This window comes from Lycorma delicatula, chromosome 12, assembly GCF_047948215.1.
Source record: "Lycorma delicatula isolate Av1 chromosome 12, ASM4794821v1, whole genome shotgun sequence".
In the NCBI taxonomy this organism is placed as follows: Eukaryota; Metazoa; Arthropoda; class Insecta; order Hemiptera; family Fulgoridae; genus Lycorma; species Lycorma delicatula.
In genome coordinates this window covers 52355547-52367890 of record NC_134466.1, presented here as the reverse complement: position 1 = coordinate 52367890, position 12344 = coordinate 52355547, and the positions used below count along the sequence as shown (strand labels likewise).

The following is a 12344-nucleotide window of genomic DNA, read 5'->3' as shown; positions in this document are numbered from 1 at the left end:
TCATATGAGAAAAAGTGTGTGTTATGTTGTAGGTTAATTGTTACCAAACTTTAACAATCAGTTGTAAATATCAGAACGCTCCGAATATACTATGATTATACAATTTCATTACAAAATTTTCATCATCAGAAATTTCGATAGCAACTTCTTCAGAATGTTATTATGCATTTCATTTCAATTAATGTCACTCAAAACTTGCGGCGACCCGTGAGAACTCATTCTCACGCGAACAAAATAGCATTCTATAGATTATATTTCACCGTAGATTCTAAATTTAAATGTTAAATTTTTTTTAGAGTTAGTTCTTTTGTCGCACTAATAAAAAGTAACATTTAGATTGAACGTTTTTTTTTTTGTTTAACCTCCGAGTCCACAGTTAAGCATTACTTCAGAGGATGAGATGAATGATTTGTAGCGTGTGTGAAAAATGCCATGCCTGATCGGGATTCGAACCCAGGACCTCTGGGTGAAAGACCGAGACGCTACCACTCGGGCCACAGAGGCCGGCGAAAGTTATAAGTTAATATAATATAACATAACCGATAAATATTGAAATACGTAATATTTATACATAAATAGAATGACTTTATACTCGGTTAATGGTAAAAAAGATGTTTAACATTATAAACGACTTCTACTCTTGTATAACGTACCCTCTCAACAATAAATAAGATTGTGGTATTGGTATGGGTCCCTGACCATTGCGCATCCTCGGTAATGAACGGGCTGATGAGGCTGCCAAGACGTAGCAATAAATGGCCTCCGAGTAGAGTTAACATATTAGAGTGACTTCATGAAAACATTCCGTGTTAAACAAGCCAGAACTTATTCAATGGAATAGGTTCTGGCTTGTAAGTCCTCACAAGGCCTTACATAACATCTGGAAGAACATGTTCGAGAAACCTTTTATCCCAAGCAACAGAAGAGACGAAGTCATCCTAACTCAGCTGAGGATTGGATACAATGACTTACCCATACTCATCTATTTCGCTGTCCTCAGTAAAACTGTGAGGCGTGCAATGTAAAATGGTCCGTACACCATTTTTCGGATTCCAAGCCAATTTTCGGATCTATTCGATAAAAATTAAACGTGGGTTCAGATGTGAAGTGTTTACTAAACCAGATGTAACGATGAGCGAAATTTAGCGATTTTGCTTAGTTTGTGTTTATTGTTACTTGTCTTTGATGTTTATTATTTATCACCATGTGTTATATTTAATTCGCTAATGACTATAATTATTGATGCGACTATAAATAAAAGTATTTAAAAAAAAAATTGAAATTGTAACAGTAATGATAAACAAAAACCAATTTCATTTCAAAACGATCTAAAATTTATCAATAATTTTCAACACTAATATAATGTTTCGGTACCTTTTATCAAAGTATATAATAGAAATAATCTAAAATTTAAGATAATTATAATAACTGATTGAAAATAGAATTTTTATCTTTCCGTGTCCGGGATTAAAAAAACACCATCGTATTCTCCAATCGTACTCAATAGCTCTGATCTTCTTGACAATTGGTACCAGCAATTTCTCATTTGTACAAGCTTCTCCCATATTTGGGCGCGGGAGTAGATATTCCATTAACTGGATCTCCCAGTAATGAAACCTTTTCTTTCTTTTTCCTGTTTAACCTCCGGTAACTACCGTTTAGATAATTCTTCAGAGGATGAATGAGGATGATATGTATGAGTGTAAATGAAGTGTAGTCTTGTACATTCTCAGTTCGACCATTCCTGAGATGTGTGGTTAATTGAAACCCAACCACCAAAGAACACCGGTATCCACGATCTAGTATTCAAATCCGTGTAAAAATAACTGGCTTTACTAGGACTTGAACGCTGTAACTCTCGACTTCCAAATCAGCTGATTTGGGAAGACGCGTTAACCACTAGACCAACCCGATGGGTTCCAGTAATGAAACCTATTACTTTCCTCACATCTCACCATATTACTTCCACTTCTTGCCACTTTAGTCCTAAGTCGATTCAGTTCAAGCCAACTACTATTATACATCAACTGATGTTCTCAGGGAGTTCCTCTTCGGGTGAGAGACCCGTTATATCTGGTAACGTCTACTTCCACAACTGTTCGCGTCAGATCTCAGATGGAACCTTAAGACATGCTGTTTTCTGAATAAAACTATTTCTCGATTTAAGACACACAGAGAATTGATTATCAGATTAAGTATTGACAGCCAAACTGTTATACATAGAGTAATTACTGTCTGCGTTTGTTTTTTCTTTCCATTTTTAGCACCATTTTCTGTCTTATGCTAGGAAGTACTATACTAGCAGAAGGGTAATTCCTGTCAAACTGTTGTCGGTTTAAAATAACTAGTTACAATGCGCAATGAATTATTCAGAGTTACATCGATTGAAATTCCTAGCGTGTGTACATGCTTCATTTACTGGTCTCTATACTCTCCTGCCGCAAAATAGAGCCGTGCCGGGTTACGAAGCACGACTTGTTTTGATTAAGAAAAAATACTATTTTATATAAACGCACTCCAAATTTTTTTCCATCAGCAGCTAAATTGCTATTTGGTCAAAAAAAAATTAAAGTCCTGTGTTGGGATAATTGCTTTTGAAAAATAACACAAAATTACTACTACATATTAAATACTGATCCAGCCAATACTGCTTTAAAATATAATCATTCCATGCATATATGATCAAAGCCGCCTCTCCGTTGAATTCTGTTGTAAAAGTATAGAAGGTATAAAAATCCATATTAATAATTATTTTTATGACTACAGTTCAGTCATTTACTAACAGGTTGACTACTTTGAGATTAGACTCGTGACAAACAATTGTTTTTTTTGTTTTTTGAGAGAACAGTCACAAGATAAATGTTATTCCGGGGTTTGTATTGTAACCTTTTTTTTTTTTTTAATTTAATATTGTTCTTATGTAAATATACAAAAAATCTCTTTCGGTACACCGGAAGACGGAAGTAAATTTCACCGGTGCTAAGTAGGGGATAAAAAAGATTTCCACCTTAAACTTAAGAAAAACCTGAAATATACTCAATACGACAATGGTTGCATATGAAAAAATGTGTCACATGTTTAGCATATGACAAGTCTCATCTTACAATTCTAGTAATAATTTGTTTATCCCTTGCCAAAAGGGCTGATCGTACAAAAAATTGTTTCAAACATTTTATGTAATGTTTAGAGAACTGGGCAATAGTTGGTGATATAAAAAAACTTTACCCGGATAAGTTTTAGGCCCTCATCTAAAGAATAGTTGGAACTTTAAACGAATTTAATATTTTACTTATTTAGAAAGTTATAGCGATATTTTGTTTTTTCAAAAAAGCCCCCCATTTCCACCCACATGGTTCGATTTTGCCCATTAAAGAACTCGACCAAGATTTTGGGTCGTTATATTTTATGATTCAATTTGAAAGTGGTTGGCAGAAAATTACGGCACTTATTGTGTCCACAAGAAAGTGAAACTTTTGAACTGACCCTGGTTTTGGTGATTGGGGGATGCGAAATGCGAAGATATGTCAAAATTTTCCGGAAGTCGAATCATGGTAACTTTCTTATGAAATCTACCTAAAATAGGTATACGGGTGCCAGTAAACTGATGACGGTAATTTTAAAATTAATAAATCAGCAATAAATGATTTTTAGCATGTTGTTTTGGTATCGTACATTAATCCATTACATAGCACATCCTAAAGTAAAAATATTTTATCCAAAGAAAAACTGAAATGAAACACTAACTGTTCGAAGATATTATTAGTAAAATTAGAATGGATATCTTTATAAAGTTATCTAAACTTTAAACAAATTCAGTATTTTACTTAATAAGAAAGTTATAGCGATATTTTGTTTTTTTTTCGAAAAAGTCCCGAATTTCCTCCCCCATGGTCTGATCTTGGTTGTTAATGAACTAGACTAAGATTTTGGGACGATTTATTTTTAAGGAACAATCTGAAAGTGATTGGCGCAAAATTACGGCAGTTATCGTGTCCACAAGAAAGTGAAATATATATATATAAACTTTTGAGCTGACGGTGGTTTTGGGTTCTGGGGGATGTGAAACGCGAAGATATGTCGAAATTTTCCAGAAGTCGAATCATGGTACCCATTACAATAGGTAGCTTTCTTATGAAATCTTCTAATAGAATATCCAATCATTCCAGTTTTATCTTGCACCCAGATGCATTGGTAAGGGCACATACATTCAAAATTTGTGCATGCACTAATTTTTTTTGTAATTTATCGGGAATTTTTTTAAAAATTATTATTTATTTGAGTTTTATTTTTTAATTAAATAAAAGTATAACTAAAGCAAAATAACAAAAATATTAATGTACTTACAATTTCTTCCAACTTCATTGTATTATTAAGATATATCAGATGCTGAACTATTTGGATGATGCAAAAAAGAATTAAGTAAATATTAACATTGTAATTCTTTTCATTCGTAAAACCATAAAATAAATGCGAGTATTCAAGGAAATAAACCGTAGACAGGTATAAGATACCCATGTTTAGTAAATCATTAAGCTCTTTAGATATGAGTGCAATTTTATTGTGTATATATCGATATCTGTCGAAATTCAGTTTGATCAAAACGACATCAAATTTTGCGATTATCAATTCTTCATACCTTTTAGTCAATGAATTCTTTAATAAATTTATCCTTTCGTTCACTTCGAAGAACAAAATCTGATGAAATACCCAAAGAATGTTGTGACTTATAGCTATTAAATCATGTTTCCCTAAAAGAGAAATCAACGATAGTATCTCATTTATCGTAGCCGTTGATAGTTGTATGATTTTTAAAGCTATAATAAAAAAACCATTAAATAACGCGAAGAAGCCCCAAATGTATTTGTTGTACTTTATTTTCCTCAGTTCGACTTTCGGTCGTAGCGTTTTACAGTGGTAATCGAAGTCATCGATAAGATTTATGATATTGGCTATTTTTAATCCTCCGGTAATACAGAATATAATGGTGTAACTCATATATGTAGACAACTGGGGTATTAGTGAATCCCCAAACTTATCTTTTGTAACATAATTAGAAGTACATGCAATGATTGTAATAAAAGATGTCTTCAATAATAACCAAATGTATTTATGGAAATCAAATTGGTTTTTTCTTTCGCTATTCGATTCATTACTATGCGATCCCCATATTACGCAATTTCCAAACAATTCATATAGATATGCAACCGGATAAATATCTTGTAAAAAAAAACCAAGCCTATCTTCGTAGTAATTAAGCCGAAGATAATCCATAACCTTTTTAATCATTAGAAAAATACTGCATTTTTAATTATTTTATTTAAATTATTAATTTTTTTATTCTCTATCTTACGAGTTTAAATTCTTTGTATCCTTATTTCATTTTTTTTTGTGAATGCGCGCAACTTCTTGACTCACTTGTAATACGAAAAAAAAATTCCTTTTTTATTAGAATTTATTCTCTGAATGTGTTATTGATTTACAATTTCCTAAATTTGTATATATTTCAATTAAATAGATTTAACCAAATACCTTTTAAACATATTAAATATTATTGATTATTTGATTCTTTTTAACTAAATAAATATTTTACGTAATGTTATATGTTTATAATACGAATTTATATAGTTTATTTCTTTCAAGCTATTACGTGATAATTATTATTATTCAGTTTTTATTTTATTTCATATATTAGAGACACGAGTAATTTTCATGTACTAATATATTAGTTTGGCTACAGAATGTTCTAGAATTGCTTGTTTATTTTTTTATTTAATACTGTGCTGTACATTCTTGTTTATATGTTTTTTTTTGTAGGTATTGGTTTGCTTGGCATTTCTCCCAACGCCGCCCCATTCGGTCCTCCTAAAGAATAAGACCGAATGTCTGTGCCACAAACGGCTACTGACCCTCGAAACAGTTTAGCGACCTGTATCCTAAATAGCTCCTAGAGCTTACCTAACAGCGTGAGCGGACTAAGCGCGGTGGTGCCATACACCACCGGCTTACGTGTCCCAACCGCTTACTTGTCATATATTTCCTAAAATGCGACTAAAATGTCAACTAATAAAAATGTATATGACATCCATAAATTAAAATTCGTTTCGTCTAAACGGCAATTCGCTTCCACGCGTAGGTCGCTGAATGCCAGCAAGTACCTGTCCATCATATTAAAGCGCTTGGAGCCTTAATTGGGTGGTGGTCAGCGATATATATCTCTAAGTTAGCTACCCACAGCAGTGAGGTAGGAGTCTTTTCCCCTTAGGGAAAACTACTGATGTCGGTTGTTTATAGGGGTACAACTTGTGGTGACACAAATTGCACCCCAAACACAGACTCTGATGATGAGGTGTTCGTATCGCTGACTCGTTCTTCATTGATTTCGTTGTCAGATGCTATGAAGAATTTATAGAAGAAGATTGCTGAGTATCCTAATACTCAGATAGATATTAAGGTGTTTTTCATGCTTGTGCGCAAGAGATGTGATTTGACCATTAGGTTTGTTGAGGGTTGTCTCCTGCACTCAGTAAAGATGCGGGTACCCAGACCGGTGGGGTTCCTGTAGAAAAGGAGGATGAGAGTTCCCGTACCCAGTCCGATACATTTATTGAAGGTGAGAATAAGAAGATCGGAACTCAGACTGATAGTTTCAGTCGCGCGGAGGTAACGAGCGAAGAGGTAAGGAAATGGTTGGAGGAGGGTGTTGACAGGAAGACATACGTGGCCGCATCTCTAAGAGGTGTGTCGAGGACCTCCTTCGCAATGTAAAGGTGAAGTGATGGCTCCCGGACCCTGGACAATCGGTGATCATGATTTTAGGCTTCAAGGGAAACAAGAATAGTCCGTTTTGTAGGCGAGTGTGCGATGGTGACTCTCGTATATGTAGTATGCTCAACGAGGGGAGAGTAGCCCCTAAAAACTAATAACAAAAGACGACTTTCGCGGAATCACGCATGATCAGTCGGTACAAAATTCTACAGTTACATCAAACAAAAACAATAAATAAAAACTTAAAAATTTAGAAAGCACAAATCCTAACGACCACGAAACTTGAACAACATAACTACTATAAACGGGAATGACAATAAATTTAAAATATCTTGCAACGATGTTAGTAGATAAATCATTACATTAATAGTGTAATTTACTATTTAATCGCTACATAAATTAAAATATTTTTTTATTTTTTATTTTTTTTGTTTGTGAATGTAAAAGCCAGTTATTACTAATTTAATGTATTTTCTGATATTATACTTTTCTATAAATCTACTTGACCGATTGATAAGAAATTTTGCATGAATGTACTGGAAAGAACATAGGAATATTACTGTTACGAAATATTTCACCGTTTCAAAATGGTTACCGTTTTAATGGCTTGTGTTTACAACCGGATTATATTCCTGGCCGGTATTCAGTTTTAATATGGCCTATCTATTGGTCAAATCGAATTCTGTGACCTTTTTTCAGTACTTGAATTGAAATTTTCTCCAAAAAATTATTTTTCGATATCTCATTTGATATCGAGAAAAGTACCTTTAAAGGTGCGACATTGTACGGCGTAAATTTCTTTAGACTTTCAAGTGCCTTCAATTTTCATTTTCCGATGACGATAATTAAGGCACAAGGGTAGCTGTTTCAAGCGGCTAGTTTCCATTTGGAGAGATAATGCGGTTCTGTACACAAACATTTATGTAATAATGTTCCGTTATCCGAAATATTGTTTTGATAGTTTTACTTAGTTAAATGTGTACTATACGTCAAACGTATTAGTTTTGTGCGTAACATAGTAAACTATGTTACATCTGAGTACGTCCACTTGTCCCGCATTTGGCTCCCGCTAATTACTACCTCCCAAATTTGAAGAAATGGCACGCCATTCGATGATTCACTTCAAATTATGAGGTCATAGCTGAGACAACCGTTTCTTTTCCAGAGATGGACAAATAGCATTAATACTGAGCTTATTAAAAGGCTGGAAATTCATTGGCCTAAATGTAAGGAATTGCAAGGCGGCTACTTATTGAAAGAAAAAGAATACGATTTTCTAAAAAATGTTTTTTTCCGACAGGCCGTAAACTTTGTGACAGCCCTTCATAGTTACTGATCATTTTCTGATTATATATTGATTTAGTTCTTTTAATAACTATAGATTTTAATATTAAAATATATTCTTCCTTTATATCTAAGTAATTGTCATCAATTTACTGGTGCTCCTATATCTAATTTTTTAATTCAAATTAAAAAGTAAACCTCATCAACATTTCTAATTTTTCTAGCGATTCTGTTTTCTAATGTAATGACGGTGATTTTTTAAAAAAAATATTTTTAATAATTATCACCCAGTTTTAAAATGAAGATGAAATAAATAAAATCTGAAAAAAGCAAGATATTTGTATGAATTAAATCTTGAACCAGTTTGTCTAGAAGCCAAACTTCATGCTAATGTTTAGATTGATCCTAATGGCAGATTTATAACACTAATGATTCGTCCGTCGTAGAATTATACATCTGGAGGAAAATCAAAAATAAAGGATTAAAAAATAAGAAAAATTATATTTTGTAAGGTATTGTTAAAAAAATATTCACTCAAAATTTTTTTAAATAAATTTTTATTTTTCAGATTAGGAACATATAATTTGTGTAAATACACTTTCTATTTTATTACTTCAGGATAAATAAAAGTAATAATTTTGATTAAATAATAATAAATATTCAACGGAATATATATTTATTTCTATAAAAACACACGTAACTTCTATCAATTATATCTGTAAACACTTGACAACTGCATAATGTGAATCTAGTATTAAATACATTTCCGTGATATAGTGTAATCACTCTTACATAAGAGTCACACACAGACACTTGATAGATTATATTTTAAATATACCAACGAATTAATTGCAGATAAACATTAAGGGAATTCTCTAAAGTAAGTCATGACAAAAAAGCTTTTTTACAACTGAGAAAATTATTTGTTGAATGATTAATAAGGAACACTAACTATAATACTATTATGAGTATAATATACAGCTCTTAGACGTCAAACTGGGAGAAAGAAAGAAAAAACTATTTTTGTAAGTTTCTGGATAACCTAGACTATGTTCTATCGTGCTCAATATATAAGACATAACCGTAGTTGTCTTTTATAAAAAATCATAATCATGTTCATAAATGACTTGAAGTTGTTTCCAGTTGTATTTATTGTTTGTTCTAAAAAGTCGGAAAAGCAGTTTTTAATGATTATCTTCGATTCACCACTTGTATAATTGATGAATTGAACTGTTAACTTTCAATCATCTTTTTAAAATTTACCACATTACAGCACGATGATGTTCTCCACACTACGCGCCACGGAATGTGACTACGTTAAAGAAGTCTCATGACAAAGCTACCTTCTCATCTTTAAATTAAAATTTTAATTGCATTAAAAGATTAATCGTACCTAATGAAGCAAATAATACCTGACGAACCGAAAACAACCAATAAAATTAATTTGAAAGAATTAAATTTGGTTCGTGTGTAAAATTCATTTATTGAAAAATTTCGCAAAATCTAACGCTGACCTATTATGGAAGTTAGAACAGAATTTGAGGGTACAAAACTTAGAATTCTATTTGAGGATAATGGCTCTATCACAATGACACTGAAATACTTAGCCGTGACACTTGATAGAACGCTTTCATTTAAGGAGCACCTGATGAAAACTGCAGGTAAATTGAGAGCGAAAAACAAAATCATACATAAGCTCTGTGGAACGACGTGGGAACATCGCTTCCACTTTGCGCACATCGGCTCTGAGCCTGGTCTTCTCGGCTGCTGAATATTGTGCGCGAATGGGGCTTAACAGCTCTTATGTACGTAGAACTGATGCTCAACTTAATGTCATTAAGTTGTTAATGACAACGCTCCACGTTAATGACAATGCTCCTCCTACGGGGAGCAGGAGAATGATTGCTGAGGTTATCAGGTCTATTGCCGTGGAATGGCTCCCCGTATTGAACCACATACCACCCCCGAACCTGCGCCGTATGAACTGTAAGAGAGTACAAAAAGATTATGGGCAATCGAGACCTGCCAATACATGAGGACATTGAGGATGCCAATCGAGATCGCCTTCGATCTAGAAAGCCACCTATCCAAACAGCAATCGCTGCCACAGAGGACAGATTTGACCTAATTGACGTCTGGCGTCGAGAATGGGATACAAAGCAGAAAAACCAAATTCCATGTATTACTCAAAGGCCGCCGGGTTTTGACTTGCACTTAAGACAAGGTCAGCGCTAAACAGAATACGGACTAAGCATGGTAGGTGCGCCTATTTCCTGTATAAATGGGGTAAAACACCGACGCCTCTTTGTGAGTGTGGTAAAAATCAAATTATCAGACACATCACAGAAGTTTGCTCTAGGACAGCTTATGAAGGGATTCCTGAAGATTTCCTGATGGCGACTCCACAATCGATAGCATATATTAGTTTGTAAAATCTTGTTTATAACTTTGACTGTAATTGGGGTTATATTTTGGTGCCATACGCGAAATAAATAAATGAGGGTACATTTTTTTAAGTTAAATTATACTTGTTTTTATTCCATTTTTAACCGAAAGATTGATATAATTAATCTATGCAACCACTTCCCCTATCTTTGTGTTGATTCGTAGCGTCTCGGACTTAAATCTAAAAGGTTTGGAATTCTTCGAATCTATTACGTAATTTCCATTCAATATTTTTACTCACAATTTTCGAAATTGTATGATGTAAAAAAACAAATGTAACATAATTTTTTCAGGGATCGTAGATTTTAGTAAGACAAAAGTTCTTAGTTTTTGTAATTTATGTCTTATATTTAATTCTGTTTCGATTTATTACTGCATGAACAAAATTGAACAAGACTGTAAGTAATTTTTATATAATTTTTCTAGTAAAATAACTTTTTTTCTTATGAAATTTTATTGAAACAAGATGTGAAATAATTGCGTCAACAAAATATACGTTTGCTTTATAAGCAATATTTTATTTTTTAAATTCTACTTTTATTAAATTAAAATTAAAGATTATAATTGAAATATTCCGACTTATTTTCATTTATTTCACAGACTATCATATCTTGGAAAAATGAATACAGTAATTTGTCTTACTTTTAAGATAAATGCGATCGACTAAAAATATAATTTCTTGCTTTCTTCCTTTTTTATTATTCTAGGCCCTCCCAAAATAGGTAATAGGTTATAATCAGCGATACAAACTGAAAAAAAAAGAAAAAAGATATATTGTAATATAAATGAAAACCATTATGTATATATATATATATATATATATTAGTGTATGTAGTATGTTTGTTCCACATTTTCTTCCCAACCACTGGACTGTTTTAACCAAACTTAGAACAATTATAACTTACAAAACGATCAAACATTCTGTGTGTATTAGATATCCCTAATGCAACCGCTGCTGCAGGACGAATGTGGGTGAGAACGTAAAACATTATAAATGGTCAATATTCTAGAATATTTTCGAACAATATTACATTTTGGAAATTTGTAGAACGTACTACAGAATTCTGTAGAACGTTTCTACAGAATTTTGGAACATTTTAGATCATTCTCATTATTTTTTAATATTACTGCATGTTGTTACAAGAAGAAAAGACGTTGTGGATTAGTGTAAGTGGTTGCAAACTTGATTTCTGCTGTGTAACAGTTTGAAAGCTATGTAAAAATGTACATTATACTAGTCGGCAACGCGAGGTGGATATTTGACGAGTTTACGAACTGCTTATGTGCACAGTTACATTCAAGTGTTATTAGTAAAGTACTTACAACTTCTGCCTTAAGATTAGATTCCCGTTTTAAACAATAATGTCTGTATGTATTGACTCAGAAGCAAATCATGAATGTATTATATATTGTATTATTAATATATTACATTATATTATTTTTTAGTCTCTGTTTATATTAATGAATTAAATAATTGATATCATTCTTAATTTCAATGTTGAAGAATAAAACATCATTTGATCTTCTGCTTAATTAGCTAATTTTGTATAACAGTGAATTTTAAATTTGTCCTGCTATTTTGTACTAATAGCAATTGTTTTCTTAGTAATAGACAACAAAACATAAGCATGATGTAAATATATATCGTACTAAGAAAAGTATATATATATATATACATATATATAAAGTATATTTTTCCACCATCAATTTTTTTCATTTAAGTAATGATATTATGATGAACAGAGAAGCGTAAGTCATAGAATTATTTTTTTAAAGTTTAAAATAGACGGTAGTTATAAGCATTAAATAATTTGTAGATATGTTATTACTAATAATAACAGATATTCTCT

The 12344-nt window shown here is 32.3% G+C and overlaps 1 long non-coding RNA gene across 1 annotated transcript in view; it reads right to left on the bottom strand.

Moving 5' to 3' along the window:
* LOC142332998 (uncharacterized) overlaps positions 1 to 11246 on the bottom strand; it is a 37089-nt gene extending 25843 nt beyond the window's left edge. The window contains exon 1 of the long non-coding RNA XR_012758485.1: positions 11137 to 11246. This is a non-coding gene — a long non-coding RNA (uncharacterized LOC142332998). The remainder of the gene's footprint in view (positions 1 to 11136) is intronic.
* Between the last annotated feature and the right edge of the window lie 1098 nt (positions 11247 to 12344).